Raw genomic sequence first — 19395 nt, 5'->3', positions numbered from 1 at the left:
CATTTTTGGTATAGTGTCTCCATAATATTTCATTGAGGGAGTGTGATCATAATCATTAGGATATTTTAGTGATCCGCAGTACGTCCTAAATGCCCCCAGCCTTCAGATGTGAATTAAACACTGTTTAAAGGTTATGGTCGAGAAAGTTAAATGATCATTTCCAAACTTTTAGGTCAGTTGAATGCTGCTTTGCGATCTATTAACATCAAGGGTTGCATTAAACAGCCTAAATATTCAATTCATACGCACAAAACATATTAACAAAAGCATTCACTGTGAAAGTTGATAGGCCACATGTAGGCTATTCATTTATACTGTAGCTTATGCGCAATCAACACCTGTCAAAGTCAGACATTTCTCTCAAAACACAGGGATGTCGATTCGCACGGGACTAGTAGATAGCCAAAAAACAGTAGGTTATTCTGGCTGGAATTGTTACTCTCCTGCCATGTAAAAATGACTGCCATGGCAGATTCAGACGGGACTAAAATTAGGTTTTGTGCTCTTGCATATAATTACATTACCCGACCTCCCCCAGTAAAACTAATCCAGTCCAAATAGGGCACAATAGGGGCTGACATATAGCATATCATAATCACATCAATACATTGGTTATATCAAACTCTGAACACCGTAACACATGGATGCAGAGGACGTGACAAATAAAATTGAAACTAAAGTAAAAAAATTAAATGGGCACCAGTACCGAGTCAATGTGTGGGGGTAGGTAGGGGTAAAGTGATTATGCATAGATAATAAACAGCGAGTAGCAGCAGTGTAAAAACCAAGGGGTGGGGCAATGTAAATAGTCAGAGTTGCCATTTGATTAACTGTTCAGCAGTCTTATGGCTTGGGGGTAGAAGCTGTTAAGGAGGCCCTAAAGCTTACGCATTAATGATGCCAGATAGCCCAAAATAATGAAAGAAAAGCCTCAATATAGCCTATAAATATAAATTGCACATGAATGATACATTTATTGTTCTCTCTTTATTCAACCCGCCCTTCATCCACACAATATTTCATGACCCTAAATGCACCTGGCCCCTGGATATAACTGCAGGGACTTCATCACTCACACACACACACACACACACACACACACACACAAACAAAGTTACCCACACATCACCACATCTGGCTGTGAATATAGATTGTGTTTTAAATGTTTAATGAGGACAAATATAAAGCCAAACCATGTTAAGTGTGCTTGGATCAAAGCAATGGAGTCCAGGCAGACAGCAGGCTGACAGATAGGGGACCTGGAGGCGAAAGAAGCGCACACCTGTTTAGATGAGGTGCTGGCTAGCGGAGTAGAACACCTGTTTAGACGAGGTGCTGGCTAGCGGAGTAGAACACCTGTTTAGACGAGGTGCTGGCTAGCGGAGTAGAACACTAGAAAAAGAAAAGGAGCTCAGATGCGATCATTTAATAACCTAATATCCAACATTTTCGACAGACGAGCTGCCTTCATCACGGTATAATGACAAACACTGCCGGTTACTAGTTTATATAGTGTCAAAGGACACACACGGGTGTGGCCTGATATCATTGGTTCATTCTTAGACATAAAAATATACAAAAAACATGAATGATAGCATAAGATCATAGGTACAATTTGGCTACATGAGCCTACAAACATTTACAATAGCAAAATCACAACAATCACAAGAATGGCTTCAGAGCAAAGTCAAAGTTGAGACCGAAGGGAGCAAGGGTCTTTAAATTAAAGACTTGGGATAAATATGTTGCTCTGGGATTTGCACTTTTAATTTGCGCTTCTTTTTACCCACATAATTTACACCACAAGGACAAGTTATAAGACAAATAACTGCCTTAGTGGAGCACGTGAGAACACCTTTGATTGGGATCTGTTTTCCTATTTTGGAGTGTTCGAATGATCTACATTTGTAAGTGCCATTGCATTGGAACGCAGCCATTACACTTGTAGTTTCCATCCGGTAGCGGCGCAAATAAAAGTTGTGCAGGGATTTTTTTTGGGGGGGGGGGAATCAGAGTTTACCAATTGATGTCTGAAATTTCTGCCCCGCGAGAATACAACCAAGGAAGGGTCCGTAAACACATTACCGATACTGTCATCGAATCTTAGAATGGGCCAATGTTTGTGAACAATTCCCTTAATTTGTTCAGAGCACTTTGAATAGCGGGTAGTTAGAACGCAATAATGCTTCTTTTTGCTAGACTGTCTTTGAAAGAGATTTGTCTCGATTTGTTTTGAATTTTCTCATTGGCAGTATTAATCGGACCATTTTACCCTTGAATTTTCTTTGCGTCTCAGGCATATTTCTGTCGGAATCTGATTGTTTTTTGCAAATTCTTTTGATTTGACAGAATTGGCTGTAGGGAAAACTGTTTTTCAAGGGAAGCCCTCAACAAACTGTTACGATCAATAGGTTTCCTGTAAAGATCAGTGTATGAAACATTATCCTCACACAAAATCAGAAGACCAAGGAAACTGATTGGACTGCATAGCAAATCTCAGGTGACAAGACAGGGGATAACACAGATTTCAGCAGAAAGAACCCGTCTAGCGCTGCTGCACAGAGGCTGATTGAACCACAACATACGAAGACTCGCAGGCTACAGTTTGAAACGCACATTCACACGCACACACACAGGCATGCAGGCACACGCCCCTCCAGAATTCCCATTGGTTACTCACCAGGTTCGCTCTCTGAAATTCCGTTTAATGGGAAAAGCAACTCCTCAATACCAAGAGACCTCACGGGTCAGCCTGGAAATACAAGAGGGAGCTCCTCCCTCTCTCAACCTGGAAAGAAACAAGGGAAACAGTGAGCATTACAGCTAAAGATAAATAACATAAAATCATGCTCAGGGATTTGGATGACAAGTAGCACAGAAGTCGATCAAAAGTACCAACAACAACAGGAGTTTGTTTAATCAATCTATCCTAGTATTTGTTATATTGTATATATATATTTTTTACAGCGCTTTCAAGTGTGTGCAAGTGTGCCAGAGAACGCCTATCTTTTCGCAAAAGCTTCCCTTTCTGTAGCCTCTCAATCACATGGGCTCCCGAGTGGTGCAGCGGTCTAAGGCACTGCATCTCAGTGCTAGAGGTGTCACTACAGAACCTGGTTCCATTCCAGGCTGTATCACAACCGGCCATGATTGGGTGTCCCATAGGGCAGCGCACAGCGTCGTCTGGCCCAGCGTCGTCCGGGTTAGGGTTTGGCCGGGGTAGGCCATCATGGTAAATAAGATTTATTTCTTAATTGACGTGCCTAGTTAAATAAATCAAAAATAAATATGTTGCCCAGACATACAGTGAATGAGAGTTCATTACAGAGTTTGAGAGTGTCTAAGTCACATGGAACTACATTATAAGAGACTGAGAGGGAGGCTGAAAAGAGTGGGGGTATTTTAAGATGGAAGCGAGAGCAAAGAGAGTAAGTAACAGAGTAAATGTATTATGTCCTTCACCCATCCTTCTCTCCTCCTTGCTGTGTTTCCAGATGGCCATCTCCTTCTTAGAGAGAACGGAGGACGTGACCTCTGTCAAAAGCTCCAGAAATGGCTGCCTTTGGGCCCCGGGCCCTGCTGCACTCGGAGTAGACACATACTCACCTACACAACTGTCTCATTTACATTTACATTTACATTACATTTTACATTTAAGTCATTTAGCAGACGCTCTTATCCAGAGCGACTTACAAATTGGTGCGTTCACCTTAAGACATCCAGTGGAACAGCCACTTTACAATAGTGCATCTAAATATTTTAAGGGGGGGTGAGAAGGATTACTTTATCCTATCCTAGGTATTCCTGAAAGAGGTGGGGTTTCAGGTGTCTCCGGAAGGTGGTGATTGACTCCGCTGTCCTGGCGTCGTGAGGGAGTTTGTTCCACCATTGGGGGGCCAGAGCAGCGAACAGTTTTGACTGGGCTGCACAGGAACTGTACTTCCTCAGTGGTAGGGAGGCGAGCAGGCCAGAGGTGGATGAACGCAGTGCCCTTGTTTGGGTGTAGGGCCTGATCAGAGCCTGGAGGTACTGAGGTGCCGTTCCCCTCACAGCTCCGTAGGCAAGCACCATGGTCTTGTAGCGGATGCGAGCTTCAACTGGAAGCCAGTGGAGAGAGCGGAGGAGCGGGGTGACGTGAGAGAACTTGGGAAGGTTGAACACCAGACGGGCTGCGGCGTTCTGGATGAGTTGTCTCCATACTAGACACTGACAGCAGGGGCCTGAAGCATTAAAGGTACACCCAGAGCTACACACACGCACACTCACGCAATCAAACACTCACGCAATCAAACACACACACACACACACACACACACACACATACACACACACACACACACACACACACACACACACACACACACACACACACACACACACACACACACACACACACATCCACATGAGGTCTCTGTCTATTCTTCTCCTCCTGTTGACTGTTAATAGCTGGTGTGTTGTCATTGTTTGCCTGTTAACAGCAGCTCGGTGTGGTAACAGCCCACTGATGGTGACATGACTGGGACAGATTGGCCCATAATGGAAATGCTGCTGTAAAGCTCTATACGACCAGGGGGAATGGGAGGAAAACCTACTATAACCTAAACAGAGCCACACTGGCTGGGGGAGAGTAGGGGTGAAGTGAGATGAAAGAAGAGGAGGGGAGGGAGGGGTGCAGGGAGAGATGGGCATAGGTAGGGAGGGAAGACCAGTGTCTCTTGACATATTACACAGATAACACACTCAGGGAGATAGTAGAGACAGCACTGCCCTCTAATCAAGCAGTCCAATCATTCAAGTCTGATACTCTGACTCATCATCAATCAAGCAGGGTCTTGGCTGTACATACGGACACAAGTTAATTAGAGGCAAGAATCAGAGAAAAAAGAGAGAGAGAGAAAACGAGAGAGAGAAAAAGAGAGAGAAAAGGAGAGAGAAAAAGAGAGAGAAAAAGAGAGAGAAAAAGAGAGAGAGAACAAGGGGAAGACAGGGGCAGAGAGATAAAGAAGAGTAAGAAGCGGGAAAGAGAGAAGAGAGAATGGGAGAGGGAGAGCAGTGGCTCCAACAAGGCGATTTAAAAAGATGACTTCTTACTGCTAGCAGCAAACACTGAAAAACTGACATTGCTGTTTCAATGACATTAGTTCCTTGTGCGCAAGAGAGCTTGGATGTAGTCACGATAAGTTAACAGGCCAAAGATAAGGATACATTTTCTTTTAAGTTTCCAATATACAAATCCAGAATAAAACCTCTCAAATTGAGATGTATAGTTTGGCCAAGTTTGAGAGCAGTGAGCAGTGAGTGAGTTTGGTGTGTAGACCAATTGTGTGTGTGTTAATAGTGTGTCTGTATCCCTCAAAAAATCCCATGCATGACTAGCCAAAACACACCATTTAAAGCTAACGCGAAATTGTTGTCTCTTCAGGAATGACCACAGAGATAATGAAGCTAATGTAGAACAGTAATCTCTCTCTACTCCATTACACCCATGTTCCCCAAAGTAGCATAGTGCTACATTAGCTTAGCATAGAGCACAGCAGTAGCCATAGCTCCCAAAGCAGCACAAAACTAAATTAGCTTAGCATACAGCGCAACAGTAGCAATTTCCCACAGCCACCTCTTTAGCTTAGCACACACCACAGCACATCTCCCACTGTCAATGCAGTTAGCGACGCAACAACGACCACACCAGTGTGCTAGCAATCTGGGGTTGCTACATTGGGCTTCCCAGAATAGGGCTCCACCACATGGTGAGCAGTAAAGCTATTCTGGGAGATTGTTGAATACTTGGATGAAGTTGAAGAGGATTTTCAGAATGAGCTCGGTCCAACTTAGCAACCCTATAGAACTACAGCTGCATTCAACACATTGTCACCGATCCACCCTACTCTCTGTGGATGCAGCTGGATGTGGTGTCAAGTGTGAATCAATGCTAGCCTCTGAACGCACACCTAAGGGAACAGCAGCAGACAAACGGCTAGGGGACACACACAAGCGCAAGTACACATGCACAGACAGACACATGCATATACAAACACACACACTGGCGTGTGATGTCTATGGCGATAATAGGTAAGATTTTCACCAAACTAACAGTCAAGGTATCAGAGTGTGTTAAAAGGGAATGTTCACACACACACACACACACACACACACACACACACACACACACACACACACACACAACCTGACTGAATCCCAGCACCTTGTGCTTCCAGTGTGTGTGTGTGTTAATCCTATCCCAAAACCTTAGCCCTAACCCGCTGGAATGAATGCCTAAACTTAACAGTTAAATGTTAACTGTTTGTCCCATAACATTTCAAAGGGGAGTTCCTGTTGGTCACACAGCAATGTTAACCACACGTGCACACACGCAAACACTCTATGATGTAAACATGTATTCAAAGCACCTGGGTTTGACATTTACTAGAGAATTAGCTTGAAGTCACCCCCTCCCTCCACTGAGATGGAATTGCATTAGGCTAAAATGTCTTCAAAGACAGCAATCTCACGCACTCACACACAAACAAACACTCAAAGAAGCACACACACAGGCAGGCATAGAATATACAGAGACAAAACAGACACAAAGAAACAAACACATAGCCTGACGGGCTCTGACTCGCCCACACACAGTCCGCTCGGGGCGCTGAGCGTCGGCAAAATACAGTTTGCATTATTTATGGATAACATTGATAGTGCGTGTGTGGGTGCTATTCCTATTTCAAGTGTACAAGTGTGTGTATTATACTATATATATTATTATATATTATTGTACAAGTGTGTGTATTATACGCGTGTGTGAATTGGAAATGTGTTTTTTTGCACATCCTAACTCCCCCGGAGACCCTGGGAGAGTGGGTTCACAGGGTCTGCCATTATCAATGGCGACCCTGGAGCGATTAGGGTTCTAGTGCATTGTTCAAGGGCACTGACAGATTTTTCAGCATAACCTTTCAGTTACTGGCCCAAAGCTTTAAATCGCTAGGCTACCTGCTGCCCATCTGCCATGTTTCCTTCTCCCTCTCCCTATCATTATTTTGTTTCCCCCTTTCTTTCTTTGATCTTTTTAGTGTGCGTCCCAGCACAAGCAATTTACTTTAAGATAGTTGAACTGGCTTCTAATTAAGCTTCCTTTCACCTCCACCAGCGAGTGAGTGAGTGAGTTTGTCTGTTCTCTGGAGGCCCTCCCCTGTAACAAGGCAAAGATTCTTTATAACTTAACCAAGATAGACCACAGCACATCGTTTCAAATGGGAACAAATGAGTCGTAGTGGGCAGAACAAGCAAGGAGGTGGGCATCACCAAGCACTAGCTAGCGAGATCCTATTGGCGCGTTCTAGCACACATTTGCATATTCCCGTTAGGGAACGCCTACTCTGAAGTGCGAGTGTGCAATAACTCAATTCGCCTTTGCACTCATTCTAAACAACGCAATAAAAAAAAAACTTAGGTTAAGGGTAAAAAAAAACAGGGTAAAGAGATTCTAGTTTTGGGAACAGAAAACTCTATTAAGATCAAATGTTTCATTGATTTGTGTGGCAGGTAGCCTAGTGGTTAGAGCGCTGGGCCAGTAACCAAAAGGTTGCTGCATCAAATCCCTGCGCTGACAAGGTAAAAATCTGTTCTGCACAAGGCAGTTCCCCAGTAGGCCGTCATTGTAAATAAGAATTTGTTCTTAACTGTCGAGTTTGTGACTCATTGAATGTTAAGACTTTTTTTATCAAATAAATTCTCTATGTGTAATTATTATTATGTGATTAAACTAATCATGTAAACTTTGATTAACTCGGAAGTCGGGGGACCACGGGAAAATGTTTATAGAGTCTCTTTTTCCCGAATCGACTCTTCAGATATTTTCATCTTATCGAGTACAGTCTTGTATTAATGTATCATCATTACCTCATTAGTTCTCATTACTGAACGTCGCAAACCCTTGGATATCTGCACAAACCCTAGTATCCATAATCAGTCAGCGATATACAAATTGGCCTAATAATTTATTTCACGAACTAACTAATCAAATCACAGAAATACATAAACAAACAACATAGTTATTGGTTACTAACACAATACATTGATAAGTCACTAGTGGGCTATACCGGTATGATGGCTTGGTAGACAATGGAAAGGGGTGGGGACAGATAAAAAGCAGGAAAGACAAAATGGATTCACTGCATACAGTTGATAATTATATTCATTGAAATGCTAATCATTTGCACATGAACGGGCCGTTCATTCGAAAATAATTGCAATGTATATATTTACGCCCGTATGTTGTCTTCTCTGTTGGAATCGCCGGTCTGTCTGCTGGAGAGTCAATTCATCAGAGAGTCAATGTCTTTCGTAGTTGTCGCTTTCTCAGCAATTCTGGATAGTGTCTGTCGTAATGGATACATCAGGCGTACAGATGGTCGTTGCATAGAATAGATGCTTCCCACGGTTGACGGTATTCTCGTACTAGACTTACGTAATTTCCAGCTGAAGACCAGTAATTATACGTCTAAGATTTGATCTTATTCTGTAGTGATCGATAGTCTCAGAGTTGAACCATTTCCAGCCGTGTAGTCAACACTACACACCCTCTGGTCTCCTGGGCCTATAGAGTTGTGTTATTAACCACTTCAACATGTAGCGTCAGCTCCATATTTTCTGGCCTAATGGCCTATAGAATTGTATCCATTCCAATGTGGGCACCCTGTCCCGGCGTTCTCTGACCTAATGTACATTTTGTAGGAAGCACTTTGGTAAAATGGCCGATTCCATGGCCTCACGGGGCGTGGCCATTGACTAGTTAAACTTTATATAAAAATACATACACTCATTTAGAAGTCTAACATCACATTACATCTTTTCACAAATAGTTTCATATTTACTCATTCATTTTATCCAACATCTAGATGTAAATCTGATAATCACAAAGTGTACACAAAGAAACAGAGATACAGTAATATGGGTCTCCTGCCTTTCATGAGATCACCAAATGAAACAACTTTGACAGGATTGTTCCTTAAGTGTCCGCGGACCACTCCCATTCTCAAAAATATAAATACGGTTTAAATATTGCAACTTTTGATGTGCAAGGGTCTCTCGGTGTTCCACAGTTTTACATTCCAATCTCAAACACTACAGAGCATAGAGGCAGCGTATTTAATGGCCGTCATAAAACAGCAGACTTCCCGCTCTCCCCCTCTACGAGAGAGAGCACGCTGTAGAGCGGACACGCTGTAACCTGATCCTTCAGATCGTCACAGGAGAGTCATGACATAACTGACTTGCCTAGTTAAACAAAGGTTAAAATAAAAATAAATAAAAAATAAACATTGATGAGAACATTTTCAGAATGTCAGACAAAATCCCCCTCTTTCCATCTTCTCCACTAACGGCCACTGGGCTTCCTCTCACTACCATCCGGTGAAATACCTGTCTCGTCGCTCTAATGTAATAACCAAGGAACACAGGTAACTTATAGTCTGGTTAGAAGTGGGTGAGAAGCCTGATCTGTTCACTGCGAAACCAGACACCCACAACATACCCCAGTCACGCATGGGCTTACCCTGCTACAGCCATATAAATACGGACCACATACACAGTGGGTATAGAAAGAACAGAGGCAGAGAAGTGTAGAATTGGAGGGGTGTACCTACCACACACTATCGCTATGACTCAGACCCCTTTATACCCACACATGCATGCAAGTATTTTACACCAGGTTAAAGTGCTTATGAAACCAATCACATCATCACTATTAACACTGCCCAGAAAGCCGGTTATGGGGCTCTGTTCATAAACATGAACAGACCCCACAGAGCCCCGGGACAGCAACACAATTAGACCCAACCAAATCACGAGAAAACAAAAAGATAATTATTTGACATTGGAAAGAATTATAAAAAATCCAAAAACAGAGCAAACTAGAATGCTATTTGGACCTTAACTGTGGCACCTGACCACTGTGGCTGACCCAAAATTAAGGAAAGTTTTGACTATGTAAAGCATAGCCTTGCTATTGAGAAAGGAAGGCTATGCTTTAGCCTTGCAATTGAGAGAGGCTGCCATAGGCAGACCTGGCTCTCAAGAGAAGACAGGCTACAGTATGTGCACACTGCCCACAAAATGAGGTGGAAACTGAGCTGCACTTTCTAACCTCCTGTCAAATGTATGACCATATTAGAGAGACATAATTTATTTCAGATTACACACGTAATTTGAAAACAAATCTAATTCTGATAAAATCCCATATATATTGGGTGAAATACCACATCGTGCCATCACAAAAACAAGATTTGTGACCTTTTGCCACAAGAAAAGGGTGACCAGTGAAGAACAAACACAATCGTAAATACAACCCATATGTATGTTTATTTATTTTCCCTTTTGTACTTTAACTATTTGCACATCGTTACATCACTGCATTTAGCTATAATATGATATTTGAAAAGTATTCCTATGGAATGTTTGTGGGTATAATGTACATACTGTACATTTTTTAACCTTTATTTAACTAGGCAAGTCAGTCAAGAGCAAATTCTTATTTATAATGATGGCCTAGGGACAGTGGGTTAACTGCCTTGTTCAGGGGCAGAACGGCAGATTTTTACCTACCAGCTCAGGGATTCGAACTAGCGTTGGTTACTGGCCCAACGCTCTAACCACTAGGCTACCTACCGCACCACTATTGTTTATTGTTTAATTCCCTTTTGTTCATTATCCATTTCATTTGCTTTGGCAAAGTAAACATGTGTTTCCCATGCCAGTAAAGCCCTTTAAATTTAATTTAATTTAATAGAGAAATAGAGAGGCAAAGAGAGGAGAGAGATGAAAGTTCAGGTCTTTAAGTCTTCAGCCTTACCTTGCCTCTCCATTCCATCCTCTGTCTCTCCGCCCCTCTCTCACTCTGCCTCTCAATCTTACCTTCCCTCCCTCTGCGTCACCCTGCCTCCCTTCATGTGTCACCCTGCCTATGTTCTCCTCTGTGCACAGAATGTCAGTCCGAATGGAACTATAGGAACAACCAAACATAAAACCTCAGTCATCACATCCACACACACATACACACACACACACACACACACACACACACACACACACACACACTCCCAATCCCATGCAGAAAGCAGCTGCTCCCCCTGACCTTCCTGAAATATTTAATTATTTCTTGTGCCTCAATTTAGCTTGTCACTTTGTCCTTCCTCGGCATCCCCCGCCTGGACCCTGTAGTCAGAAAATCATTTAGCTGTGGCTGCTCTCTTCAGCCACGCTGCCATCCTTTATGCCACTTTAGGAGAAATGGCATTCAGATCATATTTGGGGTTCACAGGAGAGAGAGAGAAGAGATAAAGAAAGTGAAAGTAGGGACAAAAGAAAATATCAAAGGGAGGGACAGGGAGAGACAGAGATTAGGGAGGAAGGGAGGGAATCACAAGTAGCCTGGTTGTGAACAGACTTTTCCACACTTATGGGAAAGAGGGGCAGACAAATATCTTGGGGTGTGAGTGGGATGGGGTGAGGTTGGGTGATGCTGCACCAGTGGCGGTCGTTGCTGTTTAAGATGAGGGAGGATGATCATTTCTTTGAGCATGGCCTTATTTCTATTACAGCATGTTGGATGAACGTCATTCATATTCCATTCACCCAACTCAATGTAACATGTATAGGTTGAGACTACTACATGATACTCCCTGTATCACCTCCATCATGAGGTGGCTACAACCTAGCAATGAATTAAAGTTGACAATGTAGGTCTACAGGTCGGTGCACAGGTACCTCCATTCAATACCGCCTTGCACACTCTTGCCTGCATCTACCTGAAAGCAGTTTAGCAGTTACACCGGCGGGCATCGTGGCAATAAATTAATAAAACCAAAAGATTGCCTTGAAAGTTCTAATGTTGAATAGTCATAGCCAGCTAGCTAACATAGCATCCCTCTCTATTTGAGTAGTCTAAGTTAGATACAGTGGGGAGAACAAGTATTTGATACACTGCCGATTTTGCAGGTTTTCCTACTTACAAAGCATGTAGAGGTCTGTACTTTTTTTAATCATAGGTACACTTCAACTGTGAGAGACGGAATCTAAAACAAAATGCAGAAAATCACATTGTTCGATTTTTAAGTAATTCATCCCACTTGGAGAGATCATTGATTAAAACCTGCTCCAGAGGGCTCAGGACCTGACTGGACAAAGACCCTAAGCACACAGCCAATGCAACACAGGAGCGGCTTCAAGGACAAGTCTCTGAATGTCCTTGAGTGGGTCAGCCAGAGCCCGGACTTGAACCCGATCGAACATCTCTGGATATACATGAAAATAGCTGTGCAGCAACTCTCCCCATCCAACCAGACAGAGTTTGAGTTGTAGTGCAGAGAATAATGGGAGAAACTCTCCAAATACAAGTGTGCCAAGCTTATAAGGTCATACCCAAAAAGATTCAAGGCTGTAATCGCTGCCAAAGGTGCTTAATTTAAGTACTGAGTAAAGGGTCTGAATACTTACATAAATGTGATATTTCAGATATTTTTTTAATACATTTGCAAAAATTAGTGTGTGTAGATATTGTGTGTAGATTGATGATGGGGAAAACAACAATTTTATCCATTTTAGAATAAGGCTGTGAAATAACAAAATGTGGAAAAAGTCAAGGGGTCTGAATACTTTCCGAATGCCCTGTAGATGATCTTCACATACAGAGACATAGGGGCCCTGTTTCTCTCACTCATGTGCTTTCTCCAGTGAGATACATTCAGCATCTTGCGAATTGAATGGAAATGAATGAAGCACAGAGGAAAGGTACTTTTTAATTTTTTTTATTTTACAATTTTTTGGGGAAGCCTGGCTTCCCTTGACATCCATGAATGAATACACGCCCCTGTTTCTAACTGAGCCCCAAAGCTTCATTTCACCAGTAATCCAAGTTTAAAAGCATTGTCTACATGTGATGTACAATCGTCGTGTTTTGAGACACTTTCAGACAACTGTTTTGAATCCTTAAATCCAGTGTTGTAGACTTGTAGTACTCAAGACTCGGTCAAGACCGAGTACAAATGTATCCAGCACCAATGTGCAAATGTATCGGTGTCGGATACATTTGTACTTGGTCTTGACTAGGTCTCGGACAGTGAGGACTTACCAGACACCAGCCGAGTAAAAAACAAAAAATTATCAGCTTCCATTCTGTCAGCGCATAAAACTGCATTGCCAGGCCAAATATATACAGTCCTTTCTTGAAACATTAGTATTTTAAGAGCCTTATCTATTATAGACATGTCTGCGCAGTGGAGAACCTATAGGCCTTCAGTGTGTGGCAGGTCCAAACAGTGGAGAACCTATAGGCCTTCAGTGTGTGGCAGGTCCATACAGTGGAGAAACTATAGGTCTTCAGTGTGTGACAGGTTCATACAGTGGAGAACCTATAGGCCTTCAGTGTGTGACAGGTCCATACAGTAGAGAACCTATAGGCCTTCAGTGTGTGACAAGTCAGTACAGTGGTGAACCTATAGGTCTTCAGTGTGTGACAGGTCCATACAGTAGAGAACCTATATGCCTTCAGTGTGTGACAGGTCCATACAGTAGAGAACCTATAGGTCTTCAGTGTGTGACAGGTCCATACAGTGGAGAACCTATAGGCCTTCAGTGTGTGACAGGTCAGTACAGTGGTGAACCTATAGGCCTTCAGTGTGTGACAGGTCCATACAGTAGAGAACCTATAGGTCTTCAGTGTGTGACAGGTTAGTACAGTGGTGAACCTATAGGCCTTCAGTGTGTGACAGGTCCATACAGTAGAGAACCTATAGGCCTTCAGTGTGTGACAGGTCCATACAGTAGAGAACCTATAGGCCTTCAGTGTGTGACAGGTCAGTACAGTGGTGAACCTATAGGCCTTCAGTGTGTGACAGGTCCATACAGTAGAGAACCTATAGGTCTTCAGTGTGTGACAGGTTAGTACAGTGGTGAACCTATAGGTCTTCAGTGTGTGACAGGTCAGTACAGTGGTGAACCTATAGGTCTTCAGTGTGTGACAAGTCAGTACAGTGGTGAACCTATATGCCTTCAGTGTGTGACAGGTCCATACAGTAGAGAGCCTATAGGTCTTCAGTGTGTGACAGGTCCATACAGTGGAGAACCTATAGGCCTTCAGTGTGTGACAGGTCAGTACAGTGGTGAACCTATAGGCCTTCAGTGTGTGACAGGTCCATACAGTAGAGAACCTATAGGTCTTCAGTGTGTGACAGGTTAGTACAGTGGTGAACCTATAGGCCTTCAGTGTGTGACAGGTCCATACAGTGGTGAACCTATAGGTCTTCAGTGTGTGACAGGTCAGTACAGTGGTGAACCTATAGGTCTTCAGTGTGTGACAGGTCCATACAGTGGTGAACCTATATGCCTTCAGTGTGTGACAGGTCAGTACAGTGGTGAACCTATAGGTCTTCAGTGTGTGACAGGTCCATACAGTGGTGAACCTATAGGTCTTCAGTGTGTGACAGGTCCATACAGTAGAGAACCTATAGGTCTTCAGTGTGTGACAGGTCAGTACAGTGGTGAACCTATAGGTCTTCAGTGTGTGACAGGTCCATACAGTAGAGAACCTATAGGTCTTCAGTGTGTGACAGGTTAGTACAGTGGTGAACCTATAGGTCTTCAGTGTGTGACAGGTCAGTACAGTGGTGAACCTATAGGTCTTCAGTGTGTGACAGGTCCATACAGTGGTGAACCTATAGGTCTTCAGTGTGTGACAGGTCAGTACAGTGGTGAACCTATAGGTCTTCAGTGTGTGACAGGTCCATACAGTACAGAACCTATAGGTCTTCAGTGTGTGACAGGTCCATACAGTGGTGAACCTATAGGCCTTCAGTGTGTGACAGGTCCATACAGTGGTGAACCTATAGGTCTTCAGTGTGTGACAGGTTAGTACTGTGGTGAACCTATAGGCCTTCAGTGTATGACAGGTCCATACAGTGGAGAACCTATAGGTCTTCAGTGTGTGACAGGTCCATACAGTAGAGAACCTATAGGTCTTCAGTGTGTGACTTTTTGTAAAACACAAAGGCCAGTGGTGTAGTGGAGGGTATACACATTTTATTTTCAGTGGGCATTGTGTACACTCACTTCTGAATCCATACTGATGCGTATCAAAGTAGTGTAGTGGAGGCATACGACTTATCAATTATGTAGTTACACAATGGCAAAGCATGTGAAATATATTCAAACGTGCGCCGCACACGTAGCCTAGTTTCAGCAGAATATCATCTGCAGGGAGCAAGACTGTGGAGCTCTGAACTGGTTTTGGCATGGAACAGTTTACAGAAGAAAGACATTGGTAGCCGGTAGGGTAGGAAAGACGTTTCAGTTGAAGATGAAACCCCCACACACATACATTCATAAATAGCATTTTTGTCGTCGTTGTCGTCTCCCCCCCCCCCCGTTTTATCATTGGAATGTGATACAAAACCAGGCAACGGTGTGCTTTAGGACCATTAAAAGAAAATCCCACTTCCCACTTCTAAAACCAAAGTTGTGCACTTGTCTACCAGTAAATGCTAACTATGGCAACAATGGGTATGCAAACCAGATATTGAAAAGATTTAGTCTGGAGTGTTGGTTGCTAGGCTATTTGTGTTGCGCAATTGTCATCATGCACGGTTTGCGTCAGGGGCATACACATGGATGGGGCCTGGGTGGACAAGGCCCACCCAATCAGATTGATGTGGTTTAAGCAATTTTGTATACTTTTTTATATAAAAAAAAGGTCTGATTTTGAGAGTGAAAATCAGCTAATTCTATTGGAAAACAGGATTTTCCACACAGGGTGCCTTTGCTTAGCTGGGCAGGTCATTTGGTAACTTCCAGGCACCACTACACCATCGCATAGGGCCGATGGAAAGAAAGCAGTCGCACACAGTATGATGTCAAACAATAAGCAGTCCATAAACTCATCCATAATAAGCCAGAAGGTCCCAATCATAAGAATCCAAAAACACAACCATTAAGCATTTCCCAATTGAAATGTACAACTATTACCTCCTATTGCGAAAAAAAAAAACATTTCACATTTGGCACACAAAGTAACGGTTGACCTAACGTTTAAAGTGGAAGTGACGACGTTTTAACTACTTTGCAGATACGAAAAAACAGACAATCACAACATCAGTCAAAAAATATCAAATTCCCATTTTATGCTACAAAACCCACTTCATAATAGGTTTTAAAAATAGGTTAAAAAAAAAAATCTGTGACTAATTCCCTGGATACATTATTATGTGGTAAATTGCTGTGTGCTGCTCAGGAAGCCCAGAGTGGCTTGCTTGTGGGTGTGCTGGCAGCATTTAGCAGCACGTTCGATTGTGCATCCAGAATCCAGCATAGTAAGTTTGTATGATCTGGTTATTAAATGAGTAAATAGTTTAATCCATTCTCCATTTCATAAATTTACTCACAGGTAAATAGCACAGTGGCTTGCGAAAGTATTCACCCCCTTGGCATTTTTCCTATTTTGTTACCTTACAACCTGGAATTAAAATGGACTTTTGGGGGGGTTGAATCATTTGATTTACACAACATGCCTACCACTTTTAAGATTCAAAATATTTTTTATTGTGAAACAAACAAGAAAAAAGACAAGAAAACAGAAAACTTGAGCGTGCATAAATATTCACCTCTCCAAAGTCAATACTTTGTAGAGGTACGGATTACAGCAATTACAGCTGCAAGTCTCTTGGGGGTATGTCTCTATAAGCTTGGCACATCTAGCCACTGGGACTTTTGCCCATTCTTCAAGGCATAACTGCTCCAACTCTTTCAAGTTGGATGGTTCTCAAATGGATTGAGGTCTGGGCCATTCCATAGGCCATTCCAGGACATTTAAATGTTTCCCCTTAAACCACTCGAGTGTTGCTTTAGCAATATGCTTAGGGTCATTGTCCCGCTGGAAGGTGAACCCTCCATCCCAGTCTCAAATCTTTGGAAGACTGAAACGGGTTTCCCTCAAGAATTTCCCTGTATTTAAAGGCATCCATCATTCCTTTAATTCTGACCAGTTTCCCAGTCCCGCCAAATGAAAACATCCCCACAGCATGATGCTGCCACCACCATGCTTCACTGTGGGGATGGTGTTCTCAGGGTGATGTGAGGTGTTGGGTTTAAGGCAGAGATAGCATTTTCCTTGATGGCCAAAAAGCTCAATTTTAGCCTCATCTGACCAGAGTACCTTCTTCCATATGTTTGGGGTGTCTCCCACATGCCTTTTGGTGAACACCAAACGTGTTGCTTATTTTTGTCTTTAAGCAATGACTTTTTTCTGGCCAATCTTCCAAAAAGCCCAGCTCCGTGGAGTGTACGGCTTAAAGTGGTTCTATGGACAGATACTCCAATCTCCTCTGTAGATCTTTGCAGCTCCTTCAGGGTTGTCCTTGGTCTCTTTGTTACCTCTCTGATTAATGCCCTCCTTGCCTGGTCCGTGAGTTTTGGTGGGCAGCCCTCTCTTGGCAGGTTTGAGGTGGTTCCATATTCTTTTAATTTTTTAATAATGGATTTAATGATGCTATGTGGGATGTTCAACGTTTCCGATAATCTTTTATAACCCAATCCTGATCTGTACTTCTCCACAACTTTGTCCCTGACCTGTTTGGAGAGCTCCTTGGTCTTCATGGTGCCGCTTGCTTGGTGGTGTCCCTTGCTCAGTGGTGTTGCAGACACTGGGGCCTTTCAGAACAGGTGTATATATACTGAGATCATGTGACAGATCATGTGACACTTAGGTTGCACACATGTGGTCCCTCTAACTAATTATGTGACTTCTAAAGGTAATTGGTTGCACCAAATCTTATTTAGGAACTTCATAGCAAACACAGGTGGACTTTATTTAAGTTATTTTTTTTCATTTCACTTCACCAATTTGGACTATTTTGTGTATGTCCGTTACATGAAATCCAAATAAAAATCTATTTATAATCCAGGTTGTAATGCAACAAAATAGGAAAAACGCCAAGGGGAATGAATACTTTTGCAAGGCACTGTAATATGCTCTAAACTGCTCTGGTGACAAAAAAAAACATTGCTGCGTTGTTTCCAATCGTCCACATGGCTGGGAGAACCTATTCAAGTAAGTAAATACATTTTGAAAATGTACAAAAAAAATTATCATTAGCTCACCAGCTACAGTGCAGGCTAACTCAAATGAGCTGCTAATGTAGCTAGCTAGCTGTCTAACAAACTCTACATACTGTATTGCTAGCTAGCTAAGTCGATTCAATATCACCAGCTACCTAACTTCATATTAGCTATCTATATGTGCATTTGTCGGTAGCTAGCTACCAGCCATGGAGAAGGGTGAAAGGATAGCAGCCCCAACTGTCAAAGTGAGAGAGTAGGCTAATCTGGATAGGGCAGGTACTTTTGTGTAGTTCCTGTCCCTAGCAGTGAGGACAGAGATAATAGTAACATAATATTCAGTGCTGTCTAATTTGAGTATAATGAAGTCTGTTTCTTGTGATGTCTTCGGTCCTCGGATACAGAGTGCTATGAAAGTCTGTCTGTAGATGAAGAGGTCCCAATGAAGAGCAGTGGTTCTCAGTCCTAGGGACTCAAAGGGTTGCACATTTTTGTTTTTGAACTACACAGCTGATTCAAATGATTAACTCATCATCAAGCTTCAAGTGGTATGTATGTATTCATTTGTGATGCTATTCTTGATATGATCATGCTGTTGTCACATGCTACATGTGCACGAGTGTGCATGCATCTATCTATCCAATGTTATCATGATTTGTTATAAGAGATATTAAACTTCAGTAATCCACAATGACCTGATGTAAAAGTCTAATAATAAAATTATCTTCCATATTCCTACAGATACCTTGCAACTGGAGATTCCTTCAATTCGATAGCCTATAGTCACTGTGTAGGGCACTGCATGGTTGGGTGACCAGGGCCATCTGGGACTGCCTCCTAGGGGAATTCAGGCATGTGAAAGCTAACTGTGTCCTGAATAAATTAATGAGGTTGGAGGGGATCTGCATCTTGCCACCATGTGCCAGAGAGGTCTGCTGCTCTGCAGGATGTTTAAAGGATGGGGGCCAACATCGCAGCATGGGAGGCAATCCGTGTGTAGGAGATCTTCACCTCCTACTTTAACAAAAATGGTGCTATACCCTGGCAACACCATAGACTACACTATACACGACCAAAGGCTTGTAAAAAAAATTGTGTTTTTCCATTTAATTAGCTATGTCAACTGCAGTTATTCAATTCCCAGTTTCTCTCCCTTTGACTTCTATTTCTCAGGTGAGGGTGCTGTTTATGTAAGGGTGATGTCTGTACAAAAACAAAACAGGCTCTTTTAAGAGTCATCCATATTGGAAAAATATAGAACAATTAGACACCCTATAACCCACACCTACACAC

The 19395-nt window shown here is 42.7% G+C and overlaps 1 protein-coding gene across 2 annotated transcripts in view; it reads right to left on the bottom strand.

Annotated features, from left to right (window-relative positions):
- LOC115113453 (xylosyl- and glucuronyltransferase LARGE2s) overlaps positions 1–19395 on the bottom strand; it is a 104534-nt gene that overhangs the window by 59850 nt on the left and 25289 nt on the right. Inside the window, exons 2-3 of one of the 2 annotated variants that reach the window (XM_029641118.2) lie at positions 2681–2788; positions 1194–1259 (exon numbers count right to left, since the gene is read on the bottom strand). The gene's annotated coding sequence lies outside the window, so the exon portion shown is untranslated. The remainder of the gene's footprint in view (positions 1–1193; positions 1260–2680; positions 2789–19395) is intronic. The other variant, XM_029641119.2, reaches the window with a different exon arrangement.

The sequence above is a fragment of the Oncorhynchus nerka genome, linkage group LG28 (genome assembly GCF_034236695.1).
Source record: "Oncorhynchus nerka isolate Pitt River linkage group LG28, Oner_Uvic_2.0, whole genome shotgun sequence".
Taxonomy (NCBI): Eukaryota; Metazoa; Chordata; class Actinopteri; order Salmoniformes; family Salmonidae; genus Oncorhynchus; species Oncorhynchus nerka.
Note: the sequence above shows the minus strand (reverse complement) of the source record. Positions and strands in the feature narration are given on the sequence as shown.